The 20566-nt window shown below is 49.7% G+C and overlaps 1 long non-coding RNA gene across 1 annotated transcript in view; it reads right to left on the bottom strand.

The window, feature by feature from the left end:
- Positions 1-4444: 4444 nt before the first annotated feature.
- LOC135819847 (uncharacterized) overlaps positions 4445-20566 on the bottom strand; it is an 81538-nt gene continuing 65416 nt past the window's right edge. The window contains exon 4 of the long non-coding RNA XR_010553995.1: positions 4445-4553. This is a non-coding gene — a long non-coding RNA (uncharacterized LOC135819847). The remainder of the gene's footprint in view (positions 4554-20566) is intronic.

Below are 20566 nucleotides of genomic sequence, written 5' to 3'. Positions count from 1 at the left end.
TTTGAACACATCCAATCCCTGGCTTCGCTTTGTAACTGTATTCGTTGCCTATGTCTTTATCTCTCTTCGCTTGTTTTTCGCAGCCTGGGCTATAATTTATCTTTGCTTGCTTGTATTGCTGAGGGAACATATGCTGGTTTATATTCGTGCGTTCCCATGGTGCATGGGCCTCGCGTACTCATCCGGCGGATATGTGTGAATAATTACAAAAATAATAATTATGTGGTACCTCTCAAGCAAGTATGGTGTGCGCGTGAATGTGTCATGCTCAAATATGCATCTAAGTGCTCTCTTACTTATGCGTAGCAGCTGATCTCTCACGTTGTCAGCAAGACGGTGTACATTGGCAGTGCTGGCGTACTCGAGCTAGCTCTGGACTACTGATAAGTAGGACTTCCATCTGGCCTGGACAGCAAGGCTCCTCCTTCCACGTCAGTTACTGATATACAGCATATCTCATGCATATATACAGCATGTGTGTATGATTATCCGGTTCCCTCGTCGATCCGGATATTTGTATTCAATCTGTTTCTACCTTTTGTTTTGTTTGTTTTTGGGAGCACAGCCCTATGCTGTGTGATCAGTCTTGTTGAGTGGTATGACATGACTGCTTCAGATGACTCCAGCTTGGTGGTCCAAAATATGCTTGTGGCTACAAGTAGAAACGATTGCGCATTATTCCGTAATACATTTATTTTTATTCAGAAAGTGGTGGACACCCCGAAACTGCATTTGAAATAAAATGGGTTTTGTCAACTGACAACCGCTCTATAATTTTTCGTCTTCACTAATAAAAGAATTTTCATGCAACGCATGTGCCAACAGTGAAAAACAACTGAAGAGAGCGGTTGTCAGTTGACAACCCCCCCTTTAAATACATTTTTAGTGTGCCGAAACAAATTCTATCAAGTTCTGCAGGCGGGGTAGGCCATCAGGCCAAGGGAGGGCCAAGACATGCCATACCTCTACTAATATATTAATGAAAAATTAGGCCAACGTTACAAGAAAAACAAGAATTTGGTCCTTCCACTCGTAGTTACCCTGTGTTCCTTAGCGCGGAAAAATCAGGACAATAGCAAACTACCAACAACAGCAGTAGACGTGAGAAGAATCCTGCTTAAAAGCGACTATAGCCTCTGCCAGGAATCATTATTATTCCAGTGAATACCTGATTCTTCACATTGTTGTCCCCGGCGCCGGCTTGAGAATTAGATGGTTGGAGGCAACAGCGTTGTGAATGGCCTTCGGTCCCCAGCTTTTGTTCAGCACGTCCACGCTGCTATCTGGTGTTCACGAGGTGTTTGTTGAGCTGGAAACGGAGCGTCTCTGTAGGTTTGTATCCAGTGACTTTGAGATCAGATCGATTCCTCAACCAGCGATTAGCAGCTAGAGCGAGAGTGATGTTTTCGATACGCAAATTGTGTTCTAACTGTTAGGGATAGCTCGACAGGTATAAAGGTAAACCGTAAGTTGCTGTTTGATGATTTTCTCCAGCAATCGGGAAACTACGGGCAAGAGGGACACTGGTCTATAATTGCCACAGCCATTTGGATTGCCTCCTTTAAAGAGGTGAGTGACTTGGGAAAGCTTGAACATTGATGGAACACGCCCAGTGGCTAGTGATCTGCTGAGGATCAAAGTCAAAATAGGCGCCAAGTAATGTGCACAATCACGTAGCACAATGCCTGGGATTGCATCACTACCTGTCGCTTTATGGGGGTTCACACTTTGTAGCAGCTTGCAGACATCACTGATAGTGACGGACTGGAAACACATGAAGGCGTCTGGCGTATGTGGGCCCTCAGGAACCATTAACTGTGATGGCCTGCTTACATCATGAACAATGTCCCCAACAAATTCGCTTACTTCCTCAACTGGCACCTTTGGTTGCTGTCTAGGTTCCCGACTTCCAGTGACGTTGTTCATGACTTGAAACAGTTTACGCTGATCTGAAGTAGCACATTAGTTTTACGGACAGAGGAAGTCTGTCAAGTCGGCGAACTTATGCACGAGCAATGCGGTGATGCTGCCTCAAGTCGTCATTTCCTGGGTCTCGGATCAAGCGCTTATGGAGACAATTTCGCTCGCGGACGATGCCAATACGTTCACCTGTCAACATTAATATGCTCGCCTTTTCTTTCTTGTTAATGATACAATTGGTGCATGTTTGTCAATAACAGCAGTGATGGTGCTCTGCCAGACAGATTAAGAGGTGTCAAGATCTTCGGAACGTTTAAATGTACTCAGATGGTGCAACAGATCTGCCTTAAAGCAGGGCCAGTTAATCAGATGAAGTTTCTTGTAACTGACAGTGATGTTCTTGCTCCTAGCAGGTGAGGTCCAGTATATAGCTAGTTTGGCTACTACGGCAAAGTGATCACTGATGTGTACAGTATCAATCGTCCAGGTTATTGGCAAATCTGCTTCGGCAAGCAGTAAGTCGAGAGTACGGCTGGACGCCAGGAGTAATTCTAGTGGAAAATGTTATATATTTGGTTAGATTGAATTGTGTTTGAATGTCCTGGAAGGTGTGCTGCGACGCAAAAGTCTGTGGGGCAACGTCAATATTGAAATCACCCATCAAGATGGTGGAGATTTGTTATTGCTGTTGTTGTTTATTTTAATCCGCCGATTCTAGGTTTGAGGCTCTTCCACTGCTCGCTCTACTAGATCTTCAAAATCTATCCAAAATTGTACCGGAGCTGATGGAGGACGGTACCCACATTCAAAGAGTGTAATAAGGTCATTGCTGAACCTCCAGCCAAAGAAACTTCATCTCGGGTACCAGCAGGTCAACTCGGGGCCCTCACAGGTAAACATCCGTGCGGGTATATGGCAACACCCCCACCTTTCCTGCCGATTCTCCCCTTCCACAGGAAGCATGTTTGCCATGTAGGAACAACCAAATTCATCAATTTTCAGTTGGGAGAAAATGCCAGCATCAGGTCTGTATTTGAGAGTTGAGCGGCACTACAAACTTCAAGGCAGCAATGAATGTGGATTACCCACCTCTCACCGGTTTGATGACGGTAGATATTTTAATACGCAAAATCGAGTTCAGCTCCAGTGCAATACAATCTATGTTCCTCGTGATATGTGCACACGGAGAAACCGCATGGACAGCCGTACTGCAAAAAATAAACAAGCCCTAGATCGAGGGAAAGTTTTACAGCTTATTACTTGAAGCACGAAACCATTAATTTTGTAAGACGCAACTACAGAATGTGATCGGAGAGACGGCATAGAAAGTCGTGTAGCCAAAAATAATCCGCGATTCCCACAGCGTAGTACATGAATTGTTCTAAAATATTTCCAAGACCCAATCCTGTCTCCTTTCTTATCTGCATCCTGAAACGTGCTCGAAGTGTTGCGAACCATTTACTTCCGATCTCCGTGAATCAATCAAAAATAAACTATCCCCGACTTTAACAAGATAAAAAGCAGTTTAAAAGTGCCATAACAGGGCACAAAACTGACAAGTTACTTTGACATTCAACGACCTGAGACTTGGGCACATTTTAGCTGCGCTCACCTTCCCCTCATTGTTCCTACCATAACCTTGAATCTTCCAAGCTGGAAGGCTGTTGGAGTGCGCACTGGAGGTGTGTGAGAGCTAGATCTAGGTCGTCAAATGTCTCAGTAACATGTCAATTTTTTGCCCTGTTATCGCACTCTCTGACTGCTTATTACTTCAAAGAAGTACATTGTTACAGCCGTGGATAGTTACTTCATAACTCGTTTCCATATGATTTTTTCTATTTCATTTGTGTTTTTTTATTTTTTATTTTACACGTTACACACCTCACCGGCAGGCATATGGAGCTAGCATGGGGTGAGATGGTGCTGGTGGGCCTGCCATGCTCAACCGACTGGAGGTCTCGGCATCTTCGAATGGCAGGCGGACCAAATTCGGGGTGATTATATGTCTTCCTTTTTGGCCTATATCTACAGTTTTCAAATGGTGGGCGCACAGAGAGTAGGAGCAACCTTATAGTGTCCTGAGAAACGGCATTGTACAATGGATTGTATTACTGACGTATTTAGCCTCCTTCTAGCGTTTCCAAAACAAAACAAGACAACCAGGTAGATATATACATTTTTAATCTTTTGTAGAATAGTAGGGTTTTTTCACACTGCGTTGTTGTCTATAAAACTACCCTAAAATGTCATTCAGAAAAATTAATGTCAAAGCTATGCAATATCTCCTAAAGATTCAGGATAAAGTATAATGATATTGGGAACAGTATTGTGGGAAAATAATCCTTGAACGGATGAACGTTGCTCTACTCTACAATTGATCCCCATTATTGAAATATTGAAAAAAGCATTGCCCCACATGAAGAAGTACTGTGAAACAACTTACATACCTGTGCAAGTTTTAAAAAAAGTAGTAAATCTGCCATGTTGGTCGCAGTTGCCCCATCTAAAGCCAGTAAACTTGTATCCTGGGTTGCATATGTACACTGCTTGAGATGGAAAGACATTGTCTGACGGGTAGAGTACTTTTCCATTTGAGATCATTAGATTTTTTGGACATCTTAAGTTACCAGTAGCTGTAGAAAACCGAAAGTATTTTACAACACCTTGACCTCTCAAACCGTACTCAACCTGTTTAGAATCGCAGAATTAATTAATTAATTTTTTCCATTCCCTGAGCCAATGTGCTACATAAACCGGTCGTCATGAAATGCATATTACACAATTTGACCTCTCAAACCATACTCAACATGTTTAGAATCGCAGAGTGGTGTGAAAAGCTTGTCAGCGCCTTCTAGGTTCAGCCCGGTCCCATAGCTCAGTGGTTAGAGCATTCCTCATGACAAGCAAGGTCCCGCGTTCGAGTCCTGGTGGGTCTGGGGGCTGCTGAGACGCCGGCTTGGCACTGGGTGGACTCGCTGCCGATGGTACGGTGTAGGATGTATGTACAATGTAGGTACTTCACTCTGTTGTCATTTGTCTGTCCATTTGTTGAATTGGATAGGTGTACGGACAGTGCATGCACATCCATTCATACCATTCATGACAGGTAATTTATATTGACATTGGCATAGACTTGCATACATGACGGGACCTGTTACTTTAATTTTAACTTTGAGTTTAAAGTTTTCTTCTTTTGACATTGGATTTGACATTGGATTTGACATTGGATTTACTAATTGATTTGACGTTATTTAAAGGAGTTTTCTGAATTGATCTTCAATGATTTACGATTTCACGTTTCCGCTATTTTGCCCGTAAAAGAGGCTTGTCACCAGTAGTAGCAGTAGTGAGAGGGCTGGTCCCCAAGTGGAGATATCTCATGCGTGCTTCGCTCTGCTCCGGCGAAACCATGGCGCCCTCGACAGTGCAGTGGATAATCATCTTTTGCCTCCGCTGTTGGGTCAGCCAATTGCCTCCGGGAGCGCCTTGCGCAGATTGATGTCGGCACCTTCCAAGTGTGGCGGCATAGCCATCCCGATGTTGGCGGACACTGCCACGGTAATGTACACTGATACAGTTAAGACGACTCGGCCAGTGCGGGGGCTATACAGGTTCCCGGACGTGCCTGAGACTGGTCGTGTGGGATCAGCTGCTGATGGCGGGGCGGATGGTGGTGGTTCGTCTGGCCTACGGGAGATGGCGGAGGCGCTCCAGGAGGCGGAAGGCGCACAGCGGGCTGCTGTACAATCAAGGCGTCGGGCTGGCAAAGCATCTTTGGCCGGTCTGCAGGATCATCTATCCGCCACACAGCAGCTTTTGATGGACGTTGCCGGCTCTGCCGGTGTGTCTTCCTGGCTTACGGCGGAGCCTCGTCTGGCGCACGGCACCGTCTTGAATGCCAGTGACTTCCGTGATGCACTTGCTCTACGGTATGGTCTGCAGCTCCCTGGGCTACCGTCCACTTGTGTCTGTGGTGATGCCTCCACGATGGACCATTTGCTAACCTGCCCCGCCGGCGGGTATCCATCTGCCCGGCACGATAATGTGCGTGACATCCTGGCGGAGACGCTCTCCGAAGCTGTTCGCGATGTCGAGACAGAGCCACGTCTCCGGCCGCTGTCTGGCGAGGATCTGCCCTATGCGACGGCTAACCGGACTGATGAGGCTCGGCTGGACATTCGTGCCCGGGGCTTCTGGACAAGGCAGCAAGACGCTTATTTTGATGTTAGGGTAACCCACCCTAAGGCGTCTGTGCTGTCTGGTCCAGAAGTCCTTAACCAACTCAGGGCCCATGAACGGCAAAAGAAGCAGCAGTACGGTGCCAGGGTCACTGAAGTCGAGAGAGGCTCTTTCACCCCTCTTGTGTTCGCCACGAATGGGATGGCGGGGCCGGAGTGCTCACGATTCCTGGCGACACTTGCCGGTCGGCTCGCGGAGCGCAATAAAGACATCCGGTATTCAAGCATCGTCAGTGCATTGCGTGTTCGGCTGGCATTCTGCCTCGTACGGTGGGCAATAACCTGCTTTCGCGGTTGCCGATCATCCTACCAGCGTCGCGTCCGCTCGTCGTTGTTGGTGCAGTGTCGACAGGCTGCCGGCTGAGATTCAGTGTCCATGCGTCAATCTGGACAATATAACAATAGCTCAAAGACCTTAACAATTGATTACTTCTCTTGACATACTAGTGCATTCTCTCTTTCTTTCTCTCTTTCGTTCTTACTCACTCTTTTCCATCACTTGTGTGCTTACCATGGTATTTTTTTGCCCGTAAAAGTGGTTTGGTCAGTAGTAGTAGTAGTAGTAGTAGTAGTAGTAGTAGTAGTAGTAGTAGTAGTAGTAGTAGTAGTAGTAGTAGTAGTAGTAGTAGTAGTAGTAGTAGTAGTAGTAGTAGTAGTAGTAGTAGTAGTAGTAGTAGTAGTAGTAGTAGTAGTAGTGCACTTTTCGGAGGTGGATGCACTTTTCAGTGCTCCCGTGTTCTGTAAATTTGAGTGCCCAGTGTGCATTTCCCTCGGTTCCTTGGCTTGCGGTGCTCGTCGATATCTAGCCTGCTAGCTATCTAGCCTGGTCATTATCCTTTCAGCGGTAGTCCCTTCAGTTAGGGACTTGGAGAGCATCGAGAGTTTTGCGAAATTTCTACAATATTCTAGTCCCAGCCGTATTACAGTACTAGCGCTGCCTTGCTGGTGTCGCAGCTTCATCGCGCCCAGTGTTGGCGAGTGGCGTCGCACACACATCTTCAGCTTGTGGAGCGCGTCGGATCAGCTTTCTAATCAGCTGGCGAGTGGCGTCGCACATACATCTTCAGCTTGTGGAGCGCGTCGGATCAGCTTTCTAATCAGCTTTCTCGCCATGGTTACCGTGTGCATGGTTACCGTGTGCACTGTGCAGTTGTGATCGATCTCTAGCGCTCTGGTAGCATGTCGCAGCCCGCTGGTGGATCGAAGCCATGCTGTGTGTGCAGCAAGTCGACTGGGAGCTGCCGTGGCTGCTCGTGTGCTGTGTCGGCCAGGGCCTGCGAGAGCTGCTACCCTGGTCGCGCGGGTAGGTGCCGCAATTTTGGCAATGCTCAGCTGATTCCAATTGTGCCGGTTGCAGATCCGAATCCAGCATTCCATTCGGATAGATCTCCTGAGAGGCCAGGCTTTTTGAGCAGGCGGCGCCGCTCATCACCTGGCGCTGTCGGAAGGGGCAGGAGTCATGCTCCGGATGGGTCGGCCTCAAGGTCTCCGGTGGCTCGTGTACAGGGACGCCGTGGTCGTAGCCGTCGTGCACTGTCGCCCCGATTGAGACCCATTGATGGCCCTGTGCGTAGCGCTTCCACTCCACCACACGCCGGGTGTGTTGATGGTGCTGCAGCTGCTGCTGTCTCCATTGCGGCAGTGGATGTCCCCAGTGTGGATGCCAATGGTGCCTCGACCCATCAGTTCAGTGATCGTGATGGCGCTGCTGCTTCTGATGCACCTGGCACTGCGGATTCTGGTGGTGGTGGTGGTGGCGGTGGTGATCCGTGGTCGTCCGGGACGCTGAATGCCGCCGTCAGTACCATCTACGATGAGGTGGTGCATTATAGGAGGAATCTGCTTCTCGTGCCATATGGCAAGTCGGGAAAAGAGTTTGTCCTGGAGTTGGCCCGTATTGTCCGTGGATTTGCGGAGGGAGCTGGCTGGCGCCCCATGGCCTGGAAAATGGTCACCGTTGCCTGTCACTTACTGCTCCAGAAGCCTTTGGGCTCTGGCAACGGCAGTGACCTGGCCAAGGTGCTGAGGGAGCGCCTGGTGTTGTGGAGAGCTGGCCGGGTTCAGGAACTCCTCGCAGAGGCCCGCTGCATCCAGGCCCATCTGAAACCCAGGGTTTGAGGTTCGGTAGGGGATGACAGGCGCATGCCCGACACCCAGTTTGCCAAGTTGGTCTTTGATGGCAAACTACATTCAGCGGCCCGTGGTCTCTCCGATGAGGCTGGGGGTGGAGTTCTTCGACTGGATGATGTTGTTGACGCCACAGGGGACAGGACGGTCATGGATGTCCTGAGGGAGAAGCACCCTGCGCCTGCTGACCTTGTTCCGGAGTGTGAGGTTGCTGGCGACCCTGTACAGCCTCGTGCAGCTATATTTGCTGGACTTACAGCCGATCGGATCAAGAAGGTCTCCCGAGTTGTTCAGGGTTCCTCTGGGCCATCCGGTGTCGATGCCGATGGGTGGAGACGAATGACGACGTGCTTTGATGCTGCTTCAGACCAACTATGCAGCGCCCTGGCGGCTGCTGGCCGGCTGATTTGTACGGAGCGGACAGCGGATGGTGAGATGGAGGGTTTCACTGCTGCGAGACTGATTCCCCTTGACAAGCGCCCTGGGGTTAGGCCCATTGCCGTGGGTGAAGTATTCCGGCGGATCATCTCACGAGCCATTATGCAGATTGTGGAGACGGACGTTGTCGGTATCACCGTGCCCCATCAGCTGTGTGTGGGCGTACCCTCTGCCTGTGAGGTTGGTGTCCATCACATAACATCACGTTTCGCCCAGGATGATGTGGAGGGCGTATTGCTGGTTGACGCCAGCAATGCCTTTAACAGCGTTAACCGTTCAGCAGCTATTTACAACATCGCCCGTACTTGTCCCGCTATGTCACTGATCGTGGGAAACACCTACCGAGAACCGATCCGGCTTTTCGTGACGGTGGTGGTGAGGTTCAATCTCGTGAGGGTACATGCCAAGGTGACCCAATTGCCATGGCTATGTATGCACTAGCCATCATGCCACTTATCCATCGACTGCAGGAGCTTGTCCCAGATGCTGAGCAGTTATGGTATGCTGATGACGATTCCGCACTGGGACGTCTTCGTGCTCTACGTAAGTACTGGCGGAGCATCAGCAACCTGGGTCCGGTGTATGGGTACTTGCCCAACCCCACGAAGACGGTGCTCGTTGTGAAGCCGGAAGTCGAGGTGGAGGCCCGGGATCTTTTCCGGGATACTGGCGTCTCTATCCGGACGGACGGCGCTCGTTGCCTGGGTGGTGCCTTTGGCACAGTCGAGTTCCGTCGTGAGTTTCTGGATCAGCGGGTTCAGGGACTTAAAGCCCAGATGAATCGCTGTGGAGAGTACGCCATTACCCAGCCTCATGCCAGCTACGCCGTTGCCGTAAGATCCCTGGTGCCAAGGTGGAAATTTCTATCACGGGCCATGGAGTGCGTTCCGGGGGTGTTGGCACCCATTGACAGCAGTGTGACTGACAAGTTGTTACCTGCTGTCACCGGCCATCACTTCTCGGACGACTCCCCGCTGCGGCGTTTGCTGTCTCTGCCCTGTCGACGTGGTGGAATTGGGTTGCCAATCGCCTCGGTTGTTGCAGAGCATGAGCACCAGCGTGCCCTGCGTGCGACTGAGCCCATGCGGGATCTACTCCATCGCTCTCGCACTGAGCCTCAGAATATTGGAGCATCTCGAGATCCTCGGCCTGGGGATGACCATCCCATCCTCGCTGCCCTTGCCCTCGCACGGACTCGTGCTGTTGCCATGCGGCGGGAGAGGGACCGCCAGGCATCGGATCTGGCTGCTGCCGTTTCTCGTGAGCTATCGCCCCCGCAGCAGTTGTTAATCGAGATTGCGGGTGAGCCCGGCATATCGTCATGGCTGACGGCGGACCCGATGTCCCGGTACGGCACCGTGCTGAATTGTAATGACTTCAGAGACGCCCTCTGTATCCGTTACGACCTGGATCTCAGGGACACCGCGGCAACCTGTGTGTGTGGTCAGCCTGCCGTGCGGGATCACATGTTTGTATGCCCGACCGGCGGCTATCCTGGTGCGCGTCACGACAACATCCGTGATCTGCTCGCGGAGGTGTTGGTTGATGTCGCCCAGGACGTTGAAAAGGAGCCTAGGCTGGCGGCCATGCATGGGGAGGATCTACCCGGACGCCAGCTGAATCGCCAGGACGAGGCCCGAGCGGACATCCGAGCCAGGGGCTTCTGGACAAGGCAGCAGGACGCCTATTTTGATGTTAGGGTAACCCACCCTAAGGCGTCTGTGCTGTCTCGTTCAGAAGTCCTTGGCCAGCTCAGGTCTCACGAGCGGCGTAAGAAGGCCGAGTATGGGCAACGGATCGTCAACATCGAGCGTGCGTCATTTACGCCGCTTGTGTTTACGACGCAGGGCCTGGCGGCACCGGAGTGCGCGAAATTTCTATCGACGTTGGCGACATACCTGTCCAGGCGTCACACCGATATCCCGTACTCCATCCTCATCAACCGGTTGCGGGTACGTATCTCATTTTGCTTACTTCGGTGGGCCGTCACCTGTTTCCGCGGGTGCCGGGCCTCGTATCAGCGGCGTCGCCAGTCGTCTTTCCTGGTGGAGTGCCGGCAGATGGGTGGCCGATGAGCTGTTGCCATGGCAAGGGGGCTGCTGAGACGCCGGCTTGGCACCGGGTGGACTCGCTGCCGATGGTACGGTGTAGGATGTATGTACAATGTAGGTACTTCACTCTGTTGTCATTTGTCTGTCTATTTGTTGAATTGGATAGGTGTACGGACAGTTCTCCACAATGCATGCACATCCATTCATAACATTCATGACAGGTAATTTATATTGACATTGGCTTAGACTTGCATACATGACGGGACCTGTTACTTTAATTTTCACTTTGAGTTTAAAGTTTTCTTCTTTTGACATTGGATTTGACATTGGATTTGACATTGGATTTACTAATTGATTTGACGTTATTTAAAGAAGTTTTCTTTTTTTTAATTGAATTGATCTTCAATGATTTACGATTTCACGTTTCCGCTATTTTGCCCGTAAAAGAGGCTTGTCACTAGTAGTAGTAGTAGTAGTAGTAGTAGTAGTAGTAGTAGTAGTAGTAGTAGTAGAAGTAGTAGTAGTAGTAGTAGTAGTAGTAGTAGTAGTAGTAGTAGTAGTAGTAGCAGCAGCAGCAGCAGCAGCAGCAGCAGCAGTAGTAGTAGTAGTAGTAGTAGTAGTAGTAGTAGTAGTAGTAGTAGTAGTAGTAGTAGTAGTAGTAGTAGTAGTAGTAGTAGTAGTAGTAGTAGTAGTAGTAGTAGTAGTAGTAGTAGTAGTAGTAGTAGTAGTAGTAGTAGTAGTAGTAGTAGTAGTAGTAGTAGTAGTAGTAGTAGTAGTAGTAGTAGTAGTAGTAGTAGTAGTAGTAGTAGTAGTAGTAGTAGTAGTAGTAGTAGTAGTAGTAGTAGTAGTAGTAGTAGTAGTAGTAGTAGTAGTAGTAGTAGTAGTAGTAGTAGTAGTAGTAGTAGTAGTAGTAGTAGTCACATCCATTATTGCTGAACCCACAAATAATTGTGATACAAATTGTAAACCATCCGAGGAAGAAGAGAAAGCCATTAAAAATAAAAAATAAAACAAAAAAGGTTATTGTACCATGCCAAACGGCTATTATTAAGTCATGTACCAATTGTAATACATGACGTAGTATAGTAGTCAAGCACCTACAAAATACTTTGCAGGATAATATTTAAATTGCCTAGCATGTCTACAAATCCGCAGAGCATGCCAATGTTAAATAGGCCAACATATGAATGAATACCGAAGGCGGTAGTAGTAGTAGTAGTAGTAGTAGTAGTAGTAGTAGTAGTAGTAGTAGTAGTAGTAGTAGTAGTAGTAGTAGTAGTAGTAGTAGTAGTAGTAGTAGTAGTAGTAGTAGTAGTAGTAGTAGTAGTAGTAGTAGTAGTAGTAGTAGTAGTAGTAGTAGTAGTAGTAGTAGTAGTAGTAGTAGTAGTAGTAGTAGTAGTAGTAACAAGGCCTCTTTTACGGGCAAATGACGCATATGCGTAAACCAAAAGCAACAAGAACCTCAATAAACAATGTCCAACAAAAGAATCTGCAGACTGCAAAAAAAGGACACAAGGTAAAACTCAAGTCCAATAGATCGCGTATGGTACGTATGTGTGAACAAACCAAAAGCCAATTGAGTGGTGAATGTGGAATGTGTAAGTTGAAAACTCGAGTCTGATAAATAGCCTATTGGGGGTATATGTGTAAAAACATCATAAACCAATAGGGTGGTGGATGTATAATTTGTCTGCGTGTGAATGCTTATTTCGATCTGTCCGATAAACAAAACAAAACAAACTATTATAAAAGTAGAACCAAAAAAACAAAAAAAAACAAAGACATGCTCAAAAACAGATATGTCCGTTACGTCACAACATCCGTTTAGGATCGGCCACACAGCCCCATGCCACTACCGGAGCAGCCTGCACTCCGTGACAAACGAATTGCCACGGCGTACGCCCCGAGCTCCCCGGCATCCACGCAGACAGGTTACGGCCCAGCGGAGGAGGCAGAAGGCAATCTTGGCACGAAGATGGTGCATGACGACAGAGTACTGTAGGTCAGAGTGCTTCTCCACCACGCGCTGAACAAGCCGCTTCAGGAACATTCCACACTCTGCCCCAGCCATGCCATTCGTAGCAAACACCAACGGAGTGAAGGCACTTCGCTCGACGTCCGTGATCCTCTGGCAGTATTTTCGCTTCTTCTCCAACTCGTTGGTGCGCAGTTGGCCAAGGGCTTCCGAACGCGACAGCAGGGACGCTTTAGGGTGGGTGACCCTGACATCAAAGAAAGCGTCCTGCTGCCTTGTCCAGAAACCCCCGGCCCTGATGTCCAAACGAGCTTCAGCGCTGCGATTGGCGGTCCGGCCGGCGAGCACCTCGCCATCGAGAGGGAGCAGTCTAGGCTCGACCTCCACGTCTGGCACGACATCGTCAAGGACAGCCGCCAGGGTGTCCCGGATTTCGTCATGACGTGCCATCGGGTACCCCCCATGTGGACACGTCATCGAGTGGTGTAGGGTGGTGTCCGCTCCACAAGCGCATTTGCACGGGACATCCAGTGGCAGGTACCCATAGCGTATGCACACCGCATCTCGAAAGTCGGACTTGTTTAGGATTGTCCGGTGCGCAGTAAGCGGGGCACACGTCAGCCATGACGACACACCCTTCTCACCGGCGATATGTGTGAGGCATTTCTGAGGCGGTGGCAGATCGGGATACAACGCCGCGACTAGTGCCTTCTGCGACTTCTCCTTGTCCTTGCGACGTGAGACCGCTCGCTTGCGGGACTCGGTAACGGCTGCGACCGACGGGTTATCACGAACCGGCTGGGTGGTGTGGACCCCAGGTTCTGGCCGGGTCACAGGTCCAGGAGGATCACGAACGGACGCAGCAGAAGACGCAGCAGAAGCAGAAGCAACCGACAATGGTGGATTCCGGTGCGATGCCAAAGACACCTCCTCGCCATCGGGTACGGACGCAGCAGAAGCAGAAGCAACCGACAATGGTGGATTCTGAGGCGATGCCAAAGATACCTCCTCGCCATCGGGGACGGCACTCCCCGAACCATCACCGACCATCAGACGTACAAGCGGCTCCGTCACCGCAACAGAAGTGGAATACTCCCGCTCCGCCTCAGCCGCCAGAATCGGGATGTTTAGGCCTCCAAGGCGGGTGGGCACTGAGAGGAGTCGCCGAAGGCTTGCCTCATCAGGCACCTCCCGACCCAAGAGGAGGGGTAGCAGGTCACGGTTGACCAGGGTATCCAGGCGCTCTAGTAACGCAGGCGGGCAGGATGCCACTCGGAGCACGTAGCGCCACTTGGAGTAGACACCCTGCAGCGTGGCGTAAACTGCATGAGGCTGAGTACGGGCCACAGATACCAGGTTCACCACCTGCCTGCACCAGGCGGATACCGCCTCCTCAAGGTACGCGGCCTTGAAGCTTCCTGTGCCGAGCACTCCTCCCAGATATCGACAACCGGAGGTTACGATTTTGATGCCGGTGCCGGCGAACAGGGTGGACGCCTCCTCCAAACACTCCTCCTTGACCAGCAGCACCGTTTTCCTTGGGTTAGGGGTATATCCGTAGGCCGGGCCAAGCTCCTTCACACTGTTCCAATAGCGCAACAGAGACCGGACACGGCCAGCGGCGGAATCGTCGTCAGCGTACCACTCCTGCACGATATCGGGGCAGAGTTCTCCCAAGCGGCGTATGAGAGGCGTTATGGCCACAGCGTATATTCCCATCGCCAAGGGATCGCCCTGACAGGTACCCTCGCGCGACAGCACTTCGCCACCACCAGCAACAAACAATCGGCTTGGCGAACGGTAGGTGTTGTGGAAGATCTGGCCAAGCGGCGGGCAGACCACGGGTACATTATGCATGGCGACGGCACGGTTCAGCGAGTTGAAAGCGTTCCCTGCATCTACCAGTAGGATCGCCTCAGTCGCTGGTTGCTCAAAGAGGTGCTCCATGGCATGTACCGCAGCCTCGCAGCCAGATGGGACACCCGCGCACAGCTGCAGAGGAGCCGTGACCATGAGCATGTCAGGCTCTATCACTCGGGCGACAGCCTTGCAGATGATCCTACGGAACACCTCACCCACTGCGATTGGCCGCACGCCCGGGTTCTTATTGAGCGGAATCAGCCGGGCCGCAGTGAAGGCTGCCAAGGAATCCGGGTCAACATCCTCCCTGCACAGAAGCCTGGCGGTCTCCGCCATGGAAGAAGCCAGCCGGTCCGAACAAGTTCCGTAGCATGTCAGCATTCGCTGCCAAGCCTCTGCGTCAAGGCCAGACGGGCCGGATGAGCCGGACATCTCGCGAGCGACGCGTTTAATCAAGGCGGGTGTCAGCCTCTCAAACAGAATGGGATCACATTCAGGCCTGTCCGCCGCATCCACCAGAACGCTCGGGTCAGGGCTAGCAGGTAATGGGTGCTTTTCGAGAAGTGCATCTCTCACGGTCTTCCCAGTGTCGGCGTCCATGACCTCATCCATCGCCAATACCCCACCGGACGAGGCTGATGAGGCGAGACGAATGGCCGATTGTATTCTGCCGGAGAAGACCAGCTTGCTGAATCTCATATCATCAATTTGCCCATCTGCCTCCCGAGGCCCAGAGTCCCGAAGAGGGGGCAAATGTGCCTGGAGGCACCGTCCCTCGCGCAGCAGCTCACCAATCCGCCCAGATTCCCATAGGCCGAGACGCCGATCAAGGTGCGGTGCCGAAGCCCCGTACTGGGTAGCACATGGCTTCTGCAGGAGCAACTGGGAAGCCACGACCACAGCCGCCCAGGCATGCCGGCGCGCTGCACCACCAACAGCAAACGAGTGCATTAGGTCAGCCAGCAGAGCCACAAACCGCCGACCCACGGCTCCATATGGCACAATAAATAGATTCCGACGCCACGTGATGACCTCTTCATATGCGCTGAGAACAGACTCAGTAGTAACAGCAGCAGCAGCAGGATCCGGTCCCGGATCCGGCACAGAACCACGTGCACCAGGGGCGTTAGAAACCGGCTCTGATCCAACAGCAGAGCGCGGTGCCACAATGTCCAACAAAAGAATCTGCAGACTGCAAAAAAGGACACAAGGCAAAACTCAAGTCCAATAGATCGCGTATGGTACGTATGTGTGAACAAACCAAAAGCCGATTGAGTGGTGAATGTGGAATGTGTAAGTTGAAAACTCGAGTCTGATAAATAGCCTATTGGGGGTATATGTGTAAAAACATCATAAACCAATAGGGTAGTAGTAGTAGTAGTAGTAGTAGTAGTAGTAGTAGTAGTAGTAGTAGTAGTAGTAGTAGTAGTAGTAGTAGTAGTAGTAGTAGTAGTAGTAGTAGTAGTAGTAGTAGTAGTAGTAGTAGTAGTAGTAGTAGTAGTAGTAGTAGTAGTAGTAGTAGTAGTAGTAGTAGTAGTAGTAGTAGTAGTAGTAGTAGTAGTAGTAGTAGTAGTAGTAGTAGTAGTAGTAGTAGTAGTAGTAGTAGTAGTAGTAGTAGTAGTAGTAGTAGTAGTAGTAGTAGTAGTAGTAGTAGTAGTAGTAGTAGTAGTAGTAGTAGTAGTAGTAGTAGTAGTAGTAGTAGTAGTAGTAGTAGTAGTAGTAGTAGTAGTAGTAGTAGTAGTAGTAGTAGTAGTAGTAGTAGTAGTAGTAGTAGTAGTAGTAGTAGTAGTAGTAGTAGTAGTAGTAGTAGTAGTAGTAGTAGTAGTAGTAGTAGTAGTAGTAGTAGTAGTAGTAGTAGTAGTAGTAGTAGTAGTAGTAGTAGTAGTAGTAGTAGTAGTAGTAGTAGTAGTAGTAGTAGTAGTAGACCTACACGTATCGGTTATCATGGGTCAGCTCCGTTGTAAGCTGTCAGTCTGCCTTATGCGATGGGCAGTCACCTGTTTGCGTGGTTCAAGATCGTCATACCGCCGCAACAGGATGAATTTCACGACGATGTGCAGGTTGCGGGCAGCCTGAGCGTGATAGTACCTGACAGACATTTGCCCAACATTGCCCCATGATAATGAATTCTTGAGTTTTTGGACATTGTATTGCATTGCTGCTCCATCTACATGGCTGTATTTGTGTTTCACATCTCCATTTCAAGTTTCCTAATAAAGATTGTGTCAAGTAGTAGTAGTAGTAGTAGTAGTAGTAGTAGTAGTAGTAGTAGTAGTAGTAGTAGTAGTAGTAGTAGTAGTAGTAGTAGTAGTAGTAGTAGTAGTAGTAGTAGTAGTAGTAGTAGTAGTAGTAGTAGTAGTAGTAGTAGTAGTAGTAGTAGTAGTAGTAGTAGTAGTAGTAGTAGTAGTAGTAGTAGTAGTAGTAGTAGTAGTAGTAGTAGTAGTAGTAGTAGTAGTAGTAGTAGTAGTAGTAGTAGTAGTAGTAGTAGTAGTAGTAGTAGTAGTAGTAGTAGTAGTAGTAGTAGTAGTAGTAGTAGTAGTAGTAGTAGTAGTAGTAGTAGTAGTAGTAGTAGTAGTAGTAGTAGTAGTAGTAGTAGTAGTAGTAGTAGTAGTAGTAGTAGTAGTAGTAGTAGTAGTAGTAGTAGTAGTAGTAGTAGTAGTAGTAGTAGTAGTAGTAGTAGTAGTAGTAGTAGTAGTAGTAGTAGTAGTAGTAGTAGTAGTAGTAGTAGTAGTAGTAGTAGTAGTAGTAGTAGTAGTAGTAGTAGTAGTAGTAGTAGTAGTAGTAGTAGTAGTAGTAGTAGTAGTAGTAGTAGTAGTAGTAGTAGTAGTAGTAGTAGTAGTAGTAGTAGTAGTAGTAGTAGTAGTAGTAGTAGTAGTAGTAGTAGTAGTAGTAGTAGTAGTAGTAGTAGTAGTAGTAGTAGTAGTAGTAGTAGTAGTAGTAGTAGTAGTAGTAGTAGTAGTAGTAGTAGTAGTAGTAGTAGTAGTAGTAGTAGTAGTAGTAGTAGTAGTAGTAGTAGTAGTAGTAGTAGTAGTAGTAGTAGTAGTAGTAGTAGTAGTAGTAGTAGTAGTAGTAGTAGTAGTAGTAGTAGTAGTAGTAGTAGTAGTAGTAGTAGTAGTAGTAGTAGTAGTAGTAGTAGTAGTAGTAGTAGTAGTAGTAGTAGTAGTAGTAGTAGTAGTAGTAGTAGTAGTAGTAGTAGTAGTAGTAGTAGTAGTAGTAGTAGTAGTAGTAGTAGTAGTAGTAGTAGTAGTAGTAGTAGTAGTAGTAGTAGTAGTAGTAGTAGTAGTAGTAGTAGTAGTAGTAGTAGTAGTAGTAGTAGTAGTAGTAGTAGTAGTAGTAGTAGTAGTAGTAGTAGTAGTAGTAGTAGTAGTAGTAGTAGTAGTAGTAGTAGTAGTAGTAGTAGTAGTAGTAGTAGTAGTAGTAGTAGTAGTAGTAGTAGTAGTAGTAGTAGTAGTAGTAGTAGTAGTAGTAGTAGTAGTAGTAGTAGTAGTAGTAGTAGTAGTAGTAGTAGTAGTAGTAGTAGTAGTAGTAGTAGTAGTAGTAGTAGTAGTAGTAGTAGTAGTAGTAGTAGTAGTAGTAGTAGTAGTAGTAGTAGTAGTAGTAGTAGTAGTAGTAGTAGTAGTAGTAGTAGTAGTAGTAGTAGTAGTAGTAGTAGCAAGCGTCGCGTGAGCCGAGTACGGTGGTTGAGGGTGGCAGTAACTCATCTGCAGATGAAGGGTTTTGGAGTCAGACTACTGATGAGACTGTGAGCATGTTCGATTCTGCATACCGTGAAGTCATCTCATGGAGAAGAAACGTGTTTATGGTCCCCTTCGGCTCGGAAGGCAAAGAGTTCGTCAAGGAGATTGCACGCCTCATTGGCTTATTTACGGATGGCTCGGGTGCTCGGGCCTTTGCGTGGTCGGCGGTGGTCGTCGCCTGTCATCTGTTGTTGCAGAAGCCGTTTCGTGGATCTGCGGCTAGCGACCACAAGACGTTTTTGGCCAAGCGGCTTGGGCTGTGGACTGCCGGTGATCTCTCTCCATTGCTACGGGAGTCCCGATGCATTCAGGCTCATCTCTCTGATGCAGCCGTGGGTGATTCGAGTCCACGTGCTTTGGACGATGTTCGCTTAGCGAACATGGTTTTCAATGACCGAGTTGGCAGTGCTGCCCAATACCTGGATGCTGATGGTGCTGGTGGCGTTCTTCCCCTGGATGAAGAGGTGAGTGGGAAGTCAGTTCTAGAGCACCTGCGGGATAAGCACCCTGCTCCCCAGCCGGCTGATCCAGACATCCTACTGGACTGTAGCCCCGACCCCCCGGATCCAGTTATGTTTGAGGCGATAACACCAGCAGCTATGAAGAAGACGATATTGGGAATGAAGGGAGCTGCTGGACCTTCGGCTTTGGATGCGGCTGCCTGGCGTCGGATGGTTGGCATGTTCAAGTCAGCTTCTGACGAGCTCTGTTCGGCCCTCTCTCGCGTGGCCAAATGCCTGTGCACGGAGAGGCTGGACGCTTTGCATCTGCGCCCGTTTCTGGCAGCGCGACTGATACCACTGGATAAGCGACCTGGCGTGCGGCCCATCGCTGTGGGTGAGGTGTTTCGGCGTGCAGTTGGCAAGGCAATCATGGCGGCGATTGAGAAGGATGTGGTGATTGCGACGGCGCCAACCCAGCTGTGCGTCGGGATACCATCGGCATGTGAAGTGGCTGTGGAGGCGCTGTCATCGGTATTTGCCAAGGAGGAGTCAGAGGCAATACTCCTCGTCGACGCCACTAACGCCTTTAATTCAGTGAACCGGGCAGCTGCACTGAACAACATACCACGCGTGTGCCCAGCTGCAGGGCGGGTATTTGTGAACACGTACCAAGCGGATATCCCCCTGTACCTGGATGGTGGCGAGACACTCTACTCAAGAGAGGGCACGTGCCAAGGAGATCCACTGGCCATGGCATTTTATGCTTTGGCTACCGTCCCTCTGGCCAAGCATCTGTCCACAACATGCAGTGGTTCCATGCAGGTGTGGTATGCTGACGACGATGCCGCTGTGGACCGCGTTGTGGCACTCGGTGAGTACTGGAACTGCATCTCGGCTGAGGGCCCGAAGTATGGCTACAAGCCTAATGCTGCCAAGACCGTGCTCCTCGTCAAGAGCCATCTGGTGTCAGACGCTGAGCGGGTATTTGCTGGCACTGGCATCCGGATTTGCTCTGATGGCGTCCGGTATCTCGGTGGAGTCATCGGCAGCACTGAGTTCTGTGATGGGTTTGTGGGAAGCCGTGTGGGTGACTGGTGTGCTTTAACCAAGAGGCTGGCGAGTGTTGCAGAGACTCAGCCCCACGCGGCTTACCACTTATTCATCTCTGCCATTCAGTCTCGGTGGTCATACTTGCAGCGCGTTGCTAATGCTGACGGGGCACTCTACGCACCCCTGGATCGCGTCCTAAATGATCAGCTGCTGCCTGCATTCACGGGCCATTCTGTGCCGGTTGAGGGAGGTTTGCGAGCACTGCTTTCCCTTCCAGCAAAGCTTGGTGGTCTTGCGGTCCGTAGCAATGTGTCACGGGCGGCTGCTGAGCGCACCTTGTGCCGAGACGCCATTGCACCCATGGTGGAGTTGGTAGTCGGTGGCACCTCCACGCATGAGGTGTCGTCTGTGGTAACAGCATGCAAGACATTGGCTGCAGGTGCTCGGGCGGCGCGCCGTGTTCAGCAGCGGAACTTGGCAGAGGAGATCCGATCCGGCCTCCCGCCCACGCAACGGCTACTGGTAGAGGTCGCAGGTGAAGATGGCGTCTCAAGTTGGTTGACGACTCCACCTGCGACTACAATGCCTGGGACCGTTTTCAGCAGGACGGATTTCCGTGATGCTGTGGGCCTACGATATGGCCTTCCCTTGGACGGTTTGCCAGCATCATGCGTGTGTGGCAAAGACATGACAAGCCACCACGCTATGACATGCCGCTGTGGCGGGT

The sequence above is a fragment of the Sycon ciliatum genome, chromosome 6 (assembly GCF_964019385.1).
Source record: "Sycon ciliatum chromosome 6, ocSycCili1.1, whole genome shotgun sequence".
NCBI classification, from domain to species: domain Eukaryota; kingdom Metazoa; phylum Porifera; class Calcarea; order Leucosolenida; family Sycettidae; genus Sycon; species Sycon ciliatum.
Note: the sequence above shows the minus strand (reverse complement) of the source record. Positions and strands in the feature narration are given on the sequence as shown.